Below are 19,819 nucleotides of genomic sequence, written 5' to 3'. Positions count from 1 at the left end.
AGACATAGTGGTGTGCACCTGTGGTCCCAGCTACTTGGAAGGCTGAGGTGGGAGGATCCCTTGATCCCAGCAGTTTGAGGCTGCAGTGAGCCATGATCTCACCACTGCGTTCCAGTCTGGGTAAGAGAGTGAGACACTGTCTCAAAAAATAAAAACCAAGAAATGAATGTTAATCTCATTTTTAAAATACCTTCACAGAATCATCTAGAGTAGTGTTTGACTAGACACCAGAGACCACGACTGTCTTAGTCTCTTCAGGCTGCTATAACAGAATACCACAGACTTTGTCGCTTATAAACTAATTTATTTCTCATCATTCTGGAGTTTGGGAGGCCCAAGATCAAGACAGCAACAGACTTGGTGTCTGGTGAGAGGCCATTTCCTGGTTCCTAGGCATCCATCCTCTCACTGTGTCCTCACGTGGTGGAAGGGGCAAAGGAGCTTCCAGGAGCCTCTTTCTAAGGGCTCCAATCCCATTCACTCTCATACCCTAATCACCTCGCAAAGGCCCCACCTCCAAGTACCATCACATTGGGGGCTGGGTAACACAAACATTCAGTCTTTAGTAGTGGCCTGGCCAAGCTGACATTACATTAATCATCACAGTGACATAAACAAGGTACTGCTCCCCATCTCTCCTGGAGGTGTAACCTACTACATGTGCCTAGCCCTGAGATAAGCACTTAATAAGCACCTGTTTTTAAACCTTACAATCACCCAGCAAGGTATGTGTTATTATTATCCCCACTTTACAGAAGAGGAAGCTGAGGCTCAGAGCAGCAGAGCCAGAATTTGAATCTACGTCTGTGGTCAGAACGCATACTGTAACTGCTGATCCTGCTGCCCGAGATATCCACCACCATGAAAATGTCTGAACTGCAGCTGCTCCAGCCTCACTTCCCTGCAGACCCCAAGAAGCACAGGCTACCTATAGCAGGGGCTTTGCTCTAACCTCCATTCCAAGAGAGCCAGCTCCCCAGACTGGTGTGGCAGTCTGGAGAGCAGCCAGCAGATGGTCCCAGAGCCACAATTCTCAGTTAGCTAAGGCTGGATATGCCCAGAGCTAAAATTAATATTGTTTTAAAATCAAATGTATTTATGCAATAAATAGTACATCATATTATCTGCAAGTCTAGGTAAGTATCATCTCTATGTGTAAACTTCCATCCAAAGAAAATTAGTTTATGTTTCCTTAACTCTCACTTATCCAAGGCCACTGGCCATTATCCCCATGTTCAGAGTTCCTCCCCTTGAACCAGAGTCTCCTGCCAAAGTGAAATCCAGTTACCAGGCGGGAGATATTGGTCAGCAGTGACCAGTGGAACTGGGCGGCCCAGGAAGAAGGGATGGGAAGTGACAGCCCCCAGGACCCACCCTGTATGCAATGGGGAGAATGCCCCCAGGCAGAGCAACAACAGGGAGACCTTCAGCATCCCTGGGGCACAAGACAGAGAATGTGACTTATAGACCAGACCCTGGGGGAACCCTAAAAGGAGCCAGGCCCTGTGTTCCCACTGATCAGGCTCTCCGGAACCTGCAGGGCAATCTGAATCAGCATCTCCTGATGCACTGCTAGGTAAGCTCACTCACATTTCTTCAGGATATAAGAAAATGCATGCTGTATATTCTTATTTTATAAAAGAATACTGGAGTACGGGGGCGGGTGGAGTTGGCGGTGGGTGGCCTGGTGGCTCACGCCTGTAATCCTAGCACTACTTTGGGATGCCAAGGTGGGTGGATCACTTGAGCCCAAGAGTTGGAGACCAGCCTGGGCAACATGACAAAACCCCATCTCCACCAAAAATACAAAAATTAGCTGGATGTGGTGACACACACCTGTAGTCTCAGCTGAGGTAGGAGGATCACTTGAGCCTAGGAGGTGGAGGTTGCAGTGAACCAAGATCACACCACTGCACTCCAGCCTGGGTGACAGAGTGAGACCCTGTCTCAAAAAAAAAAAAAAAAAAAAGTAGAATTCGGGGGTCGGGGGCAAGTGGGAATAGGCCAAAAAGTTAAACACCATATTCTGGGATTATAAGTGGATCTGGTTTTCCTCTACATGTTTATTTCTATTGTCTAGAACTTCTACAGTAAACTGTATCACTTCTGTGATCAAGATTAAGAGAAATCTGACACTGGCACTCACTCGTGAGCGGTACAGGTGCAACACAGACAGCATGGTTCCCCGTCCACCCTTGCTCCCTTTGCAGCAGTCAGGAACAAGGACTCATGTCTTTGGTGAACAGGGGCACCCTGAGGGGAGACAGTTATCTCCCAAAAGTGAGACACGATTACAGAGCCTGTAGATCCTACCTACTCCTTCCTGCGCAAAGGAGGGGAGGAAAACAAAACAGATGAGCCGAAGAAGATGGACTCATTCCTACATCCAGGCAAGAATTCCCCTTGGGCCACCACCAAGTATGTAAGTGCCTCACAAACTTCTACCTCAGAAACAATGGTCAGATTTCCCTTCCTCTTCAGGGGGAAGATTAAATCATTCAGAACAATTTTACCACTAAAAACACGGAATAAAAAATTTTAAAGAACATCATCCAGGAGGTGAGGAAAGAATGGAGAAGTGAGCACCCAGAGACAGGGGCAGGGCAGGGAGCTGCTTCTCTCCCAACAGCGCTTGCCTCTCCACACACACTTGGGCTTTCCTTCCAGTGGCCTCACAGGGAAATGGAGGCAAGAGTTACAGGTGGGCAAAGAGTTCTTACACTTGGCACCAAAAGCATGATCCATAAAAGGAAAATTTGATACACTGGACCTCATCAAAATTTCACATTTTTGCTCTATAAAAGATCCTGTTAAAACAATGGAAAGACAACATTCTAGGAGAAAATATCTGCAAACCGCATATCCAACAAAGGCCTAGTATCTAAAATACATGAAGAGCTCACAAAACTTACAGTAAAATAACAAACAATTCAATTAGAAGATAGGCAAAAAAAAAAAAAAAAGCCAGGTGCAGTGGCTCATACCTATAATCCTGACCTCAAGTGATCTGCCCACTTTGGAGGCAGAGGTGGGCAGATCACTTGAGGTCGGGAGTTCAAGACTAGCCTGGCCAACATGACAAAACCCCATCTCTACTAAAAATACAAAAATTATCCAGGAATGGTGGCATGCACCTGTAATCCCAGCTACTTGGGAGGCTGAGAAAGGAGAATTGCTTGAACCCCGGAGCTGGACGTTGCAGTGAGCTGAGATCGCACCACTGCACTCCAGCCTGGGTGAAAGCATGAGACCTTGTCTCAGAAAAAAAAAAAAAAAAAAGGAAAAGAAAAGACAATGGGCAAAAAGAATTCTTAAGCAGATATTTCACCAAAGAGGATATATAGATGTTAAATAAGCACATGTAAAGAAATTTAACATTATCAGCCATTAGGGAAATGCACATTAAAAACACAATGAGATATCACTACACACCTATTACAATTGTGAAAATACTACTCTGATAAAATAAATAGTGAAAAAATCACTGCTGAGGCTGCAGAAAAACTGGGTCACTCATGCATGTCAGATGGGAATATAAAAAATGGTACAGACTCTCTGAAAAGCGGTTTGGCAATTTTTTTAAAAATCAGCATTTAACTATCATTTGATTCAATAATTGTACTTTTGGGCATTTATCCCACAGAAATACTTACCTTCACACAAAAACCTCTATACAAATGTTCATTGCAGCTTTACTCATATCAGACTAAAATGGGAAACAATCTAGATGTTCTTCAATGGGTGAAGAGTCAAACTGCAGCCTATTCATACCATGGAATATTACTCAGCAATAAAGAGGAATGACTTAGTGATAGACACATCGACCTTGAGTGAGTCTCCAGAGAATTACATTGAGTGAAAAAGCCAATACCAAAATATTGCATACTGTACATGATTCCATTCCAAGGTTACATACTGTATATATGTATATACCATTCCTGAAATGGCAAAATTGTAGAAATGAGGAACAGGTTAATGATCATCAGGGATGCAGAAGGGGGATGCGGTAGGAGGGACCTGGGTGTGGCTATAAAAGGATAACATGTGAGATCCTGTGGCAACAGAATGCCCCGTATCTTGATTGTGTCAATGTCAGTATCCTGGCTGTGATCTCGTACTATGGTTTTGCAAGATGTTACTTTTGGAGGAAACTGAGCATAAGTACACAGGATCTTGCTATAGTATTTCTTATAACTGCATGTGAATCTGTAATTATTTCAAAAGAAAAAACAAAAACCTCCAGGCCCAGATGGTGTCACCAGTGAATATTATCAAACATTTAAGGAAGCTGTAACACCAATTTTACACAACTCTTCCAGAGAATAGAAAGGGATGAAAAACATCCCCAACTCAGGGTGCAATACTAGAAAATAAGAACAACCCCAGAAAGGGACAATTACAAGCCTATTTTACTCATAATGTAAATACCAATATGCTAAACAAAATATCAGCAAACTAAATCCAGCAATTTAGAAAAAAGGATAGTGCATTACGTGTAAGCTGGATGAATCCCAGAAATGCAAAGTTGATTTAACATTAGAAAAAAAAATTGATGTAATTCACCACATTATCAGTTTAAAGGAAAAGTATATGAGCATCTCAAGAGATGTAGAAAAAGCATTGAGAAAATCCTAAATTCATTCATATTCATGATTTCCTCTAAGCAAAGTAGAACCAGAAATTGTCTTAATTATTAGAGATGAAGGTCTATAGCAAACATGCTTCACTGAAGTAAAAATATTAAAGTAAAACATTGAGAGTGCCCCCTTTTAGAAAGGGAATAAGGCAAGGATCCACTATGGCCACTTTGACTTAGCACTGTACACTGTAGTCCTAGCCGGATCAATAAAGTAAGAAATAGAAATAAAAGGTGTAAGAATTGGAAAGCAACAAGACTATATAATTGTGTATGTAAAAAATTCAAATGAGGGGGCTGGGCTAGGTGGCTCATGCCTGTAGTCCCAACACTTTCGCAGGCTAAGGCGCGACGATTGCTTGAGGCCAAGAGCTCCAGACCAGCCTGGGCAACAAAGCCAGACTCAGTCTTACAAAAAATTTTAAAATTAGCTGGGCATGGTGGCACATGCCTGTAGTCCCAGCTACTTGGAAAACTTGCTTAAGCCCAGTGAGGCTGTAGTGAGCTATAATTGTGCCACTGCATGCCTGGACAACAGAGCAAAACTCTGTCTCTATAAAAAGAAAATTAAAATGAATATACAAGATACATTATTAAAATTAGCAACAGAGTTTAGCAAGGTTGATGATGAAAAATTAATACAATAAACATAATTATATTTTTCCATAACAGCAACAGTTTAAACGAATTTTTTTAAAAATACCATTATAATAACATTTTTAATAGAAATAAAATCGATAAAGATATACAAGATCTCTCTAAAGAGAATTCTAGAGCTTTGAGAGATATTAAAAACATTAAATTGAAAGATATACCATGTTGATTGGAAGATTTAATAATATAACAATGTTAATTTATCCCAAACTGATTTAGAGAATAATTGCAATCCCAATTTTTTTTTTTTTTTTTTTTTGAGACAGAGTCTCGCACTGTCGCCCAGGCTGGAGTGCAGTAGTGCAATCTTGGCTCACTGCAAGCTCCACCTCCCAGGTTCACACCATTCTCCTGCCTCAGCATCCTGAGTAGCTGGGACTACAGATGCCTGCCCAATTACAATTTTAAGAAAGGATTTTGGCAAGCTAATTCTAAAATTTATGTGGAAGTTAAAAATGTCAAAAATAGCTAAGAAATTCTTGAAGAAAAATGTCTGGGAAGGGCTAGGCATGGTGGCTCATGCCTGTAACCCCAGGACTCTGGGATGCCAAAGCAGGTGGATCACTTGAGCTCAGGAGTTCAAGACTAGCCTGGGCATCATAGAAAAACCTCATCTCTACCAAAACTACAAAAATTAGCCAAGTGTGGTTGTGTGCACCTGTAGTCCCAGCTACTCAGGAGGCTGAGATGAGAGGATCGCTTGAGTCTGGGAGGCAGAAGTTGCAGTGAGCCAAGATTGTACCACTGCACTCCAGCCTGGGTAACAGAGTGAGACCCCATCTCAAAAAAAAAAAAAAAAAAAAAAAAAGAAAAGAAAGAAAAAAGAAAGTTTGGGAGGACTTACTCTATCAAATACAAGACTTAATATAAAGTTATAGTAATTAAGACAGTATGTAACTGAGCAACATTAGACAAACAGATCAATGAAACAATATAGGAATCAGAAATAAATATATGTATATATGAAAATGTTATCTATAGCAGAGGTAGCACTCCAGATTGGTGGGGAAAAGACAAACTTTTTCAATAAATGTTGCTGGAATACATACACCAGGGTACATGTTCATGAATAGTCATTGCAGCATTTGTTGTAATAGCAAAGGCTGGAAACAATGCAAATATCCTTCAGTAGCAGAACAAAGAAAAACATGATACATTTATATAATGGAATACAGCAATGAAAATGAACTAAGTACAGCTACACAAAACATTACAAATAAGTCTCACAAACATAATGTCAAACAAAAGGGTAGACATAGCTCAAAAACAGCCAAAATTAAATTAAACTGTCCTTTAACACAGACACATATAAGTAACAAAACTATGAAGAGAGGCAAGAAAATGGTTATCCCAAAAGTCAGAATCATGAGAAAAGAGAAGAGATTACTACTAAGAAGAGGCACAAAGAGAGGTTCTTGGGTGTTTACAATGTTCTATTCCTTGGTCTGGTAGTGATTATAATTATTCATGGAACTGTGCATTTATGTTATATGTACTTTGTGCATTATGTTATATCTTACATTAAAATGTTTATTAAAAGACTTCTGTTTCTGGCAATATCATGAACCATGTTTTAAAAAAAAATCCACCACTACCCAGAAATGCTGGAGAAAAGAAAACAAATACCTTTAAAAATGTACAGCCAAGAAAAACAAAAACTACAAAAAACAAAAAAGAGAAAGATAAATACAAGAAAGTATGAACAAATTGGGGCTTGGATTGTGATACACAAGTGTGAACAGAGATAAAACCTCAGACCCAAGCAAGGTGAAACATTGTCAACTGAGATTCCTGAATAAACTTGAGACACTCAAAGGAATTTATCTTCAGGGAAAGAGTGATCTGGAGAAAAATTTACCCATTAGCTCAGGGAAACCAGAAAAAGTACGAAAAAGTATCAGAAAAAACTCTGTTATTCAGCCATAATAAGGAGTGAAATACTGATTCATGCTACAACCTGAATGAACCTTGAAAACCTTATGCTATGTGAAAGAAGACAGGCACAGCAGTAGGGCATGTGTCATATGAGTGCATTTATATGAAATGCCTAGAACAAGCAAATCTATAGAGACAGAGAGATTCATGGCTGCCAGGGGCTGGCGGAGAGGAAAATGGAGATTGACAGCTAACTATAGTATTTCTTTGGCAGATGAAAATGTTCTGGAAAAAGATTGTGGTGATTATTGCACAACTGTGTGAATAAACTATAACCACCATTGAATTGTATAAAATGATAGATTTTATGGTATGTGAATTATATCTCAATAAAATATACATAAATTTTTTAAACAATGGATTAGAAATACACACCAAGTAATAATTTTTTAAAAACAAACTGTTGTAGTCATATTAGTACCTGACAATAGACTTTAAGGCAAACAACAGGAATAAAGAGAGTTACTACATGATAAAAGTATCCACTCACCAGGCAGGTAAAACAAATTCTAAAAACATAGCCTCAAAATATATAATAAGCAAAATTGATAGTGTTGCGAGGAACTGACAAATCTATCATCACAGCAGAGAAAGAGCATCATAGCTCTCTCAATAATTGTCTTGAACAAATAAAAACTGATAAAAATGGCCGGACGCAGTGGCTCATGCCTGTAATCCCAGCAGTTTGGGTGGCCGAGGCAGGTGGATCACTTGAGGTCAGGAGTTCGAGACCAGCCTGGCCAACATGGCAAAACCCCGTCTCTACTAAAAATACAAAAATTAGCTGAGTGTGGTGGCACGCCTGTAATCCTAATGCGCCTGTAATAGTAGCATCCCTACTCAGTAGGCTGAAGCACAAGATTCACTTGAACCCAGGAGGCAGAGGTTGCAGTGAGCCAAGATTATACCACTGTACTTAATAAAAATAAAAAACAAAAAAAGCTGATGAAAATACAGAAGATTTGAGCCACACAATAAGCTTGATCCATAGATGTACATAGAACCTTACGTATAGAATTCAGAAAAAAATACAATTTTTTTCAAACTCACATGAAACTATACAAAAAACTAACCATTTACTAGGTACAATGCCACAGAAAATTTCCAGTGACTACCACAGAATCAAAATCATAGAGCATATTATCTGACCACAATGCAATAAAATAGAAATCAATGACTAAAAAGCTGACCAAAGAATCTCCATACATTTGGAGACTTAAATGTGTAATTAGGCTGGGCGCGGTGGCTCATGCCTGTAATCCCAGCACTTTGGGAGGCCAAGGCAGACGGATCACTTGAGGTCAGAAGTCTGAGACCAGCCTGGCCAACATGGTAAAACCCCATCTCTACTAAAAATACGAAAATTAGCTGGGCACAGTGGCATGCACCTGTAGTCCCAGCCACTCGGGAGGCTGGGGCAGGAGAATCGCTTGAACCCAGGAGGTGGAGGCTGCAGTGAGCTGAGATCGTGCCACTGCACTCCAGCCTGGGTGACAAAGCAAGACTCCATTTCAAAAAAAAAAAAAAGTATAATTAATCCAGAACTCAAAGAAGAAATCATAATGGAAATTAGAAAATATTTCCAATTAAATTACCAGAGATATAACTATACATATACATACATATATCTTGATATACACAGATATATCAAATCATAAATATACTAGTTGATATATTAGAGATATATATCAGAGCTTTATACTGCACATGAAGTAACAGAAATGTATACATTACAAAAGAATGCCTACATTAGAAAAGAATAGAAGGCTAAATATCAGAGATCTGAGCATTTAATTCAAGAAATAACAAGAACAGCAGAGTAAAACCAAAGAAAGTAGAAGGCCAAAAATAGAGTAGGAAGAGGAGACATTTTAAAAGTAGAAAACAAATTATAAAAAGGATTGAAAAAAAAACAAGAGCTGACTCTTTGCAAAAACTAACAGAATAGCAAATGCACAGCAGGACTGATCAGGAAAAAGACTATAAACAGTATTAGGTATGAACAAAAGCAAACAGTTTTCACAGATTAAGCAAAGATGTTTTAAAACAAAAGATCACTATGAACAACGTTATGCAATTCATATAAAAACCTAAATGAAATGGACCATTTCCTCGAAAAAATGGTTTGCCAAAACAAACTCAAAAACGAATGGAAAACCCAGGTAAGTCTATAAAAGAAAGCAAATCAATAGTTAATCTACACACAAAAACAAAAGCACTAGGCCCAGACAGTTTAAGAGGCAATTCTATCTTACATAAAATGTTTCAGAAAATATAAAAGGAAAAGCTCTTCAATTCATTTTATGACACTAGTAAACCCTGAAACAAATGCCATATGAGAACAGTAAAAGAAATGAAAATTATGGGCCAATATCACTTAAGAGCAATAGATAGAAAAATTCTAAATAAAATTCTAGCAAATCAGATTTTAGAATACCTCATGATCAAGAAGGGAATATTCCAGTCATACAAGCGTAGATCAACTTTAGAAAATCTATTAATGTAATTCACTTCATTAACATATTAAAGAAGAAAAATTTGTGATCATCTCAGTAGATACAGAAAAAACATTTAATAAAATTCAATACCCATTCATCGTTTAAAAAACTCTGGGCCAGGCATGGTGGCTCACACCTGTAATGCCAGCACGTTGGGAGGCTGAGACCAATGGATCACTTGAGCTCAGGAGTTCAAGACCAGCCTGGGAAACATACCAAAACCCCATCTCCACAAAAAAAAAATAAAAAAAATTAGCCAGGCATGGTGGCGCACACACCTGTAGTCCCAGCTACTCAGGAGGCTGAGGAGGGAGCATTGCTTGAGCCTGGGAGGAGGGTGTTGCAGTAAGCTGAGATCGCACCACCATACTCTAGCCTGGGCAACAGAGCGAGACCCTGTCACAAAATAAATAAACACAAATAAAAAATAAACTCCTGCCAGGTGCAGTGGCATGCAGCTGTAATCCCAGCTACTCGAGAGGTTGAGGCAAGAGGAGCCCTTGACCCTGCAACTTCAAGTCCCACCTGAGCAACATAGCAAGAACCCCTCCCATTAATAAAAACACACACACTCCTAATAAATTAGGAATAGATGGCAATGTCCTTAGGAAATAAGTCAGATTTGAGAATTCCCTCTAGTAATGATCTTTGGATGAGACTGCTGGCACTTGAAACTAAGTGGGCAGAGCGACCTTCCCAATGCCTACCTGGAAGCTTTTAATCATTGCTGACCAGGCACGGCTATGTATCTCCTCTTCCTTTTTCTGAATACAAATTCTTATTGTGATTTTTCCTGTGCTTGCAACACCACTGGTCATTCACTGGGGACATGGGGGGTGGGGGGGTTGGGACTTGTCTTTTGAGTTCATGGATCACCACATGACAAGAAACTACATCAGGACTTAAAGGAGAGGCCTGCACATCACCTGGAGTTTGATTTGAAAGCAGGCATCAGTGGTGCACACCACTTCCAGGCCTAGCCCATGAAATCCTACTCTACGAGAGACAGGGTCTCACTCTGTTACCCACGCTGGAGTGTAATGGCGTAATTTTGGCTCACTTACAGCCTCAACCTCCCAGGTTCAAGCAATCCTCCTGCCTCAGCCCCTCATGTAGCTAGGACTACAGTTACCCATCACCACGCCTAGCTAATTTTTGTGTTTTTTTGTAGAGACAGGATTTCCCAGGCTGCTCTGGAACTCCTGGGCTCAAGTGATCCACCCACCTTGGCCTCCCAAAGTGCTGGAATTACAGGCATGACCCACCACACTCAGCCCACTTAAGTGATCTTTTGGAGACTGGCCACCCATCAGCAATACATGTTTTGAAATTTAATTGAGCAAGAAACAAACTTATTATAGACACTGAGATTTTGATGCTTGTTATAGCCGCTATTAATATTATCTTAATTAACGGAGGTAATGAAACAATACATCACATTTAAGGTGAAATGTTAAACCCATTCGCTTTAGAGTCAACAACAGATCAAAGATGGCTCCCTCCTTTCAGTATGGAGCTGGAGGTCCTAGCAAGTCTAGTAAGGTAGAGAGACAGACGGACAGATGGCAAGCATAAGAACTGCATAAGAAAAAATTAAAATGTCATTATTTACAGTGGATGCAAATGCATACAAAATCCAAGAGTTTCTAAAGATACACTATTAAGAACTAATAAGAGTTTGGTAACTTTGCCAATAGATATAGAAAAGTTGGTTGTGATCTTATGTAATAGCAACAATTAGAAAATGTAATTTTTAAGTAATACCTAATGTATAATAGCACAAAAATACAACATACCAAAAAATATATCTAACCAAAAAGTATGCAGGTGTTTTATGGAGAAAATTATATGTTTATAAAAGACATTTTAAAGACTTATGTAAATGATGATATGGCCGGGCATGGTGGCTCACACCTGTAATCCCAGTACTTTGGGAGGCCAAGGTGGGTGGATCACCTGAGATCAGGAGTTTGAGACCAGCCTGACCAACATGGCAAAACCCCATCTCTACTAAAAGTACAAAAATTAGCCAGGCATGGTGGCAGGGGCCTGTAATCCCAGCTCCTCAGGAGGCCGAGGCAAGAGAATCGCTTGAACCAGGAAGGCAGAGGTTGCAGTGAACCAAGATCACACCATCGGACTAGAGCCTGGGCGACAAGAGCGAAACTCTGTCTCAAAAAAACAAATAAATAAAATTTTTTAAATGATGATTTATGTTGTGTTCATGACTAGGAAGCCCTAGTATCCTAAAGATACAAGTTTTCCCCCAAATTAATCTATAAATGTTATGTACAGTAACACACCACTTAAGGACAGGGATGTGTTCTGAGAAATGCATCATTAAGTGGTTTCATCATCATAGTTAACACAAACCTAGATGGTATAGCCTACTACATACCCAGCCTATATGGTACAGCATATTGCTCCTAGGCTACAAGCCTGTACAGCATGTTACTATATTCAATACTATAGGCAATTATAAAACAATGGTAAGTATTTGTGTATCTAAATGTATCTACACATAGAAAAGAACTTTTTCAGCTCCATTATAATCTTATGGGACCACTATCACATATGTGGTCCATCACTGGCTAAAACATCATTATGCAGTGCATAACTATAATTCCAGTTAAATCCAATCAAATGCCAATAAGGCCAAGAATAACCAAGACAATCTGGGGGATAGGGAATGACAGAATTAATCTTACCAGGTAAGGTTTCTTATAAAGCTATAATAATTAAAACACAGTTGTATTGCTGCAGGGACAGACAAAGGTACCCCAATGGAATTGAGTAATTACAATAGTGTTAACCATGTGATTATACTACCTATTTTACAAACAAGTGTTTTAAAGTCTATACTTCAAAAGACACCATAAGCAAAGTAAAAACACAAGGCATATAATTTGAAGCAAGATATTTATAGTCATACAATAAATAACGCATTAGTGTCCAGACTACATAAGGAAATTCTTAAGAAAAAGATAATCTAATAAAAACTGGACAAAGATATGAACATGCAAATCACAGAGGGAAACTTGATGGCCAGCAAACAAATGAAAGGTTACTCAATCTCATTAATAATCAGGAAAATGCTGTTTAAATATACATTGCAATACAATTTCACCCTCAGAGGAGTGATAGTAATTAACAAGTTCAATAACACCCAATGTTGATGAGCACTTGGAAAAATAGGATATCTTATACACTTCTAGTAGAGTGCAAATTGACATCACCACTTTGGAGAGCAATTTGGCAAAATCTAATTAAGTTAAAGATGTGTACACCCTGCAATCCAGCAGTAACATTTTTAAGTATATACCCTAGAGAAACTCTAGTACATATGCACAAAGAAACATTTTTAGAAGGTTCACAGTAACACTGTTTGTAATAGAGAAAAGCTGGAAACAACCTAAATGACCATCACAAAAGAACAGATAAATCGTGGTATATTTACAGAATGAAATAGTAAATGAATGAATTAGATTTACATGTATTAATGGATAAATGTCAAGCAAGTTTACAAAGGAAATTAGGCCGAGTGTTGTGGCTCACACCTGTAATCCCAATGCTTCAGGAGACTAAGGTGGGAGTATCACTTGAGGTCAAGAAATTGAGGTTACAATGAACTATGATCACGCCACTGCACTGCAGTCTGGGTGACAGAGCAAGACACTGTCTAAAAACAAACAAAAAAAAGACGGAAAAAGAAAACAAAAAGGAAATTTTATAAAGATGTGCACAATATGCCATTTATATAGTTTTTTAAATATGCAAAATATTACACTATGCATTGTCCATTGCTACATTTACATGCAATGAAATATACATGATAATGACAACCAAAAAATCCATATTAATGGTTACCTCAGGAGTAGAAGTAAAGAGAATAGGAGAAGGGAAGGGTGTGTAATGGAATTCAACTGTATCTATAAGACTTTTCCTATTATTTTTTAATCTAAATAAAATTAACCTAAATAAATATGGCATTGACATTTGATAGAGTAGCAAAGAGTAAGTGATGGTTACACATCAGTATTTTCTATACACTCCTCTGTACTTTTCTACATAATGAATATAATTTTTAAGTTAAACCCATCCTGTAAATAATTCAAGAATCTTGAGAGAGCTCTTGCAAGATGGTAGGTAAAAAGTCAAGAAGCCAGATACTAAAGAGAAGAAATGTGAAGCCAAGAAGGCTGATGCTGGTGGCAAGGTGAAAAAGGATAACCTCACAGCCAAAAATCCCAAGAAGGGGAAGCCCCATGACAGCTGAAATCCTATCCTCATCAGAGGAACTGGCAGATATTCCCTATCTGCTATGTATTCCAGTAAAAAAGGAAATACTCAGCCACTAAATCCAGGATTGAAAAGAAAAAGGAGAAGGTTCTTGCCACTGTCACACAACCAAAAAACTGGTGGTGATGAGAATGGTAGTACCCAGGTGGGTAAACTTTGCAAAATGCCTAGATATTACCCTACTGAAGATGTGCCTTTAAAGCTGCCAAGCCATGGCGAAAACCCTTCAGTCAACATCCAAGAAAACTGTGAGCCAGCATCGCTCCCAGGACCATCTGATCACCATCACTGGGCACTACAGATACAGGAGGGTGGCTTTTCTGAAGTAGCTGAGCTACTTGTGACTAGACCTCTGGTCTTCAAGCAAGTTCCTCTTTATAGAACACACCAGAAATTATCATTGCCACCTCCACAAAAATTAATATCAGCAATGTGAAAATCCCAAATAATCTCACTGATACTTATGTCAAGAAGCAGCTGAGAAAGCCCAGAAGCCAGGAAGGTGAGATCTTTGACACATAAAGAGAAATATGAGATTACAAAGCAGTGCAGGGTTGACCAGAAAGATGTGGACTTGAAAATTGCATCAAAATCAAAGCTGTTTCTCATCTCCAGGGCTACTTGTGAACTATTTGCCCTGAGGAAAGGAGTTTATCCTCACAAATTGGTATATTAAATGTCTTACAAAGAACCTAATTAAATAACTGATACATTAAAAAAAAAACGAGAGAATTCCAACTTTTATACTTTACTGTATTTCATATTTTAAACAACTAACACATTGCTATACTTTTTATTATTTAAAGTACAAATAAATAAGTATATGCCATAAATTGTGATCATCTATTCATGCATACAAATGTAACTGGATGTTGGATATAATTTTCTCATTTTTTTTAATAAATAAAAATCCTTTTCAGTGTCCAGGCACAGTGGCTCATGCATGTAATCCCAGCACTTTGGGAGGCTGAGGCGGGCAGATCATTTGAGGTCAGGAGTTCGAGACTAAACTGGCCAACATGATGAAACCCTGTCTCTACTAAAAATACAAAAATTAGCTTGGCGCAGTAGCAAGTGCCTGTAATCCCAGCCACTCGGGAGGCTGACACAGGAGAATTGCTTGAACCTGGGAGAGAGAGGTTGCGGTGAGCCGAGATCACACCATTGCACTCCAACCTGGGCAACACAGCAAGACTCTGTCTCAAAAAAAAATTCTTTTCAGCTGGGTGTGGTGGCTCATACCTGTAATCCCAGCACTTTGGGAGGCCAAGGCAGGTGGATCACCTGAGGTCAGAAGTTCAAGACCAGCCTGGACAACATGGCGAAACTCCATCTCTACTAAAAAGTACAAAAAATTAGCTGGATGTAGTGGTGGGCACCTGTAATCCCAGCTACTCAGGTGGCTGATGCAGGAGAATCGCTTGAACCCAGGAGGCAGAGGTTGCAGTGAGCCAAGATTGCATCACTGCACTCCAGCCTGGGCAACAGAGCAAGACTCCATCTCAAAAAAAAAAAAAAAAAAAAAAGGAGGGTGTTCCAAGATGGCCAAATAGGAACAGCTCCAGTCTGCAGCTCCCAGCATGACTCATGCAGAAGACTGGTGATTTCTGCATTTCCAACTGAGGTACCTGGTTCATCTCATTGGGACTGGTTGCACAGTAGGTGCAGCCCACGGAGGGCGAGCTGAAGCAGGGCAGGGCATCACCTCACCCGGAAAGCTCAAGGAGTCAGGGGATTTCCCTTTTCTAGCCAAGGGAAGCCATGACAGGCTACCTGGAAAAATGGGGCACTCCCGCCCAAATACAGTGCTTTTCCCAAGGTCTTAGCAACTGACAGACAAGGTGATTCTCTCCCGTGCCTGGCTCAGTAGCTCCCACGCCCACAGAGCCTTGCTCATTGCTATTGTGGCAGTCTGAGATGGATCTGCCAGAAGGCAGCCTGGCTGGGGGAGGGGCGTCTGCCATTGCTGTGGCTTGAGTAGGTAAACAAAGTGGCCAGGGAAGCTCGAACTGGGTGGAGCCCACCACAGCTCAACAAAGCCTACTGCCTCTAGACTTCACCTCTGTGGTCAGGGCATAGCTGAACAAAAGGCAGCAGACAACTTGTGCAGACTTAAACGTCCCTGTCTGACAGCTCTTAAGAGAGCAGTGGTTCTCCCAGCATGGTGTTTGAGCTCTGAGAACAGACAAACTGCCTCCTCAAGTGTCCCTGACCCTCGTGTAGCCTAACCGGGAGACATTTCCAAGTAGGGGCCAACAGACACCTCATATAGGCGGCTGCCCCTCTGGGACGAAGCTTCCAGAGGAAGGATCAGGCAGAAATATTTGCTGTTCTGTAATATTTGCTGTTCTGCAGCCTCCGCTGGTGATACCCAGGCAAACAGGGTCTGGAGTGGACCTCCAGCGAACTCCAACAGACCTGCAGCTGAGGGACCTGACTGTTAGAAGGAAAACTAACAAACAGAAAGGAATAGCATCGACATCAACAAAAAGGTCATCTACACCAAAACCCCATCTGTAGGTCACCAACATCAAAGACTAAAGGTAGATAAAACCACAAAGATGGGGAGAAACCAGAGCAGAAAAGCTGAAAATTCTAAAAATCAGAGCACCTCTTCTCCTCCAAAGGATCGCAGCTCCTCTCCAGCAGTGGAACAAAGCTGGGTGGAGTATGACTTTAATGAGTTGACAGAAGTAGGCTTCAGAAGGTCAGTAATAACAAACTTCTCCAAGCTAAAGGAGGATGTTCAAACACATCACAAGGAAGCTAAAAACCTTGACAAAAGATTAGACGAATGGCTAACTAGAATAAACAGTGTAGAGAAGACCTTAAATGACCTGATGGAGCTGAAAACCATGGCAAAAGAACTTTGTGACACATTCACAAGCTTCAATAGCCAATTCAGTCAAGTGGAAGAAAGGGTACCAGTGACTGAAGATCAAATTTATGAAATAAAGTGAGAAAACAAGGTTAGAGAAAAAAGAGTAAAAAGAAATGAACAAAGCCTCCAAGAAATATGGGACTATGTGAAAAGACCAAATCTACGTTTGATTTGATCACCTGAAAGTGATGGGGAGAATGGAACCAAGTTGGAAAGCACTCTTCAGGATATTATCCAGGAGAACTTCCCCAACATAGCAAGGCAGGCCAACATTCAAATTCAGGGAATACAGAGAACACCACAAAGATACTCCTCGAGAAGAGCAACCCTAAGACATAATTGTCAGAATCACCAAGGTTGAAATGAAGGAAAAAGTGTTAAGGGCAGCCAGAGAGAAGTCAAGTTACCCACAAAGGGAAGCCCATCAGACTAACAGCATTTCTCTCAGCAGAAACCCTAAAAGCCAGAAAGAGTGGGGGCTAATATTCAACATTCTTAAAGAAAAGAATTTTCAACCCAGAATTTCATATCCAGCTAAACTAAGCTTCATTAAGTGAAGGAGAAATAAAATCCTTTCCAGACAAGCAAATGCTGAGAGATTTTGTCACCACCAGGCCTGCCTTACAAGAGCTTCTGAAGGAAGCACTAAACATGGAAAGGAACAACCAGTACCAGCCACTGCAAAAATAGGTCAAATTGTAAAGACTATCGATGCTATGAAGAAACTGCATCAATTAACGTGCAAAATAACCAGCAAACATCATAATGACAGGATCAAATTCACACATAACAATATTAACCTTAAATGTAACTGGACTAAATGCCTCAATTAAAAGACACAGACTGGCAAATTGGATAAAGAGTCAAGACCCATCAGTGTGCTGTATTCAGGAGACCCACCTCACGTTCAAAGACACATACAGGCTCAAAATTAAGGGAGGAAGATCTACCAAGCAAATGGAAAGCAAAAAAAAAAAAAGCAGGGGTTGCAATCCTAGTCTCTGATAAAACAGACTTTAAACCAACAAAGATCAAAAGAGACAAAGAAGGCCATTACATAATGGTAAAGGGATCAATTCAGCAAGAAGAGCTAACTATCCTAAATATATATGCACCCAATACAGGAGCACCCAGATTCATAAAGCAAGTCCTTAGAGACCTAGAAAGAGACTTAGACTCCCACACAGTAATAATGGGAGACTTAACACCCCACTGCCAATATTAGACAGATCAATGAGACAGAAGGTTAACAAGGATATCCAGGACCTGAACTCAGCTCTGCAACAAGCAGACCTAATAGACACCTACAGAACTCTCCACCCCAAATCAACAGAATATACATTCTTCTCAGAACCACATCACACTTATTCTAAAATTGACCACATAATTGGAAGTAAAGCACTCCTTAGCAAATGTAAAAGAACAGAAATCACAAAAAACTGTCTCTCAGACCACAGTGCAATCAAATTAGAACTCAGGATTAAGAAACTCACTCAAAACCGCACAACTACATGGAAACTGAACAACTTGCTCCTGAATGACTACTGGGTACATAACGAAATGAAGGCAGAAATAAAGATGTTCTTTGAAACCAATGAGAACAAAGACATAACATACCAGAATCTCTGGGACACATTTAAAGCAGTGTGTAGAGGGAAATTTATAGCACTAAATGCCCACAAGAGAAAGCAGGAAAGATCTAAAATCGACACCCTAACATCACAATTAAAAGAACTAGAGAAGCAAGAGCAAACACATGTAAAAGCTAGCAGAAGACAAGAAATAACTAAGATCAGAGCAGAACTGAAAGAGATAGAAACACAAAAAACCCTTCAAAAAAATCAATGAATCTAAGAGCTGGTTTTTTGAAAAGGTCAACAAAATTGACAGACCACTAGCAAGACTAATAAAGAAGAAAAGAGAGAAGAATCAAATAGATGCAATAAAAAATGGTAAAGGGGTATCACCACCGATCCCACAGAAATACAAACTACCATCAGAGAATACTACAAACACCTCTATGCAAATAAACTAGAAAATCTAAAAGAAATGGTTAATTTCCTGGACATATACACCATCCCAAGATTAAACCAGGAAGAAGTTGGATCTCTGAATAGACCAATAACAGGCTCTGAAATTGAGGCAATAATTAATAGCCTACCAACCAAAAAAAGTCCAGGACCAGACGAATTCACAGCCAAATTCTACTAGAGGTACAAAGAGGAGCTGGTACCATTCCTTCTGAAACTATTCCAATCAATAGAAAAAGAAGGAATCCCCCCCAACTCATTTTATGAGGCCAACGTCATCCTGATACAAAAGCCTCGCAGACACAACAAAAAAACAGAATTTTAGACCAATATCCCTGATGAACATCGATGTGAAAATCCAGCAGCACATCAAAAAGCTTATCGACCACGATCAGATCAGCTTCATCCCTGGGATGCAAGGCTGGTTCAACATATGGAAATCAATAAACGTAATCCATCACATGAACAGAACCAATGACAAAAACCACATGATTATCTCAATAGATACAGAAAAGCCCTTGGACAAAATTCAACTGCCCTTCATGCTAAAAACTCTCAATAAACTAGGTATTGATGGAATGTAAAAAAAAAAAAAATCTTTTCAGACATCCAAATTGGAAAGAAAGAAGTAAAATTCTCTCCATTCGCAGGTTATATGGCCTTATGTAGAAACCCCTAAAGATTCCACAAAAACAGTATTAGAACTAATAAATGAGTCAGCAAAGTAACAAGATATGAAATCAACAGACAAAAATCAGTTGCATTTCTATACACTGACAATGAAGTACCTGAATAGAAAGTTAGAAAAAAAAAATTCCATTTACAATAGCATCAAAAACAATAAAAACTTAGGAACTTAACCAAGCAGGTCAAAGACTGAACAACA

At 39.7% G+C, this 19,819-nt stretch overlaps 1 long non-coding RNA gene across 3 annotated transcripts in view; it reads right to left on the bottom strand.

The window, feature by feature from the left end:
- LOC129059707 (uncharacterized) overlaps window positions 1–19,819 on the bottom strand; it is a 162,408-nt gene that overhangs the window by 87,465 nt on the left and 55,124 nt on the right. The gene's annotated exons all lie outside the window — the stretch shown is intronic.

Source organism: Pongo abelii, chromosome 4 (assembly GCF_028885655.2).
Source record: "Pongo abelii isolate AG06213 chromosome 4, NHGRI_mPonAbe1-v2.0_pri, whole genome shotgun sequence".
NCBI lineage: Eukaryota > Metazoa > Chordata > Mammalia > Primates > Hominidae > Pongo > Pongo abelii.
The sequence above is the reverse complement of the archived record's forward strand: the minus strand, read 5'-3'. Positions and strand labels throughout refer to the sequence as shown.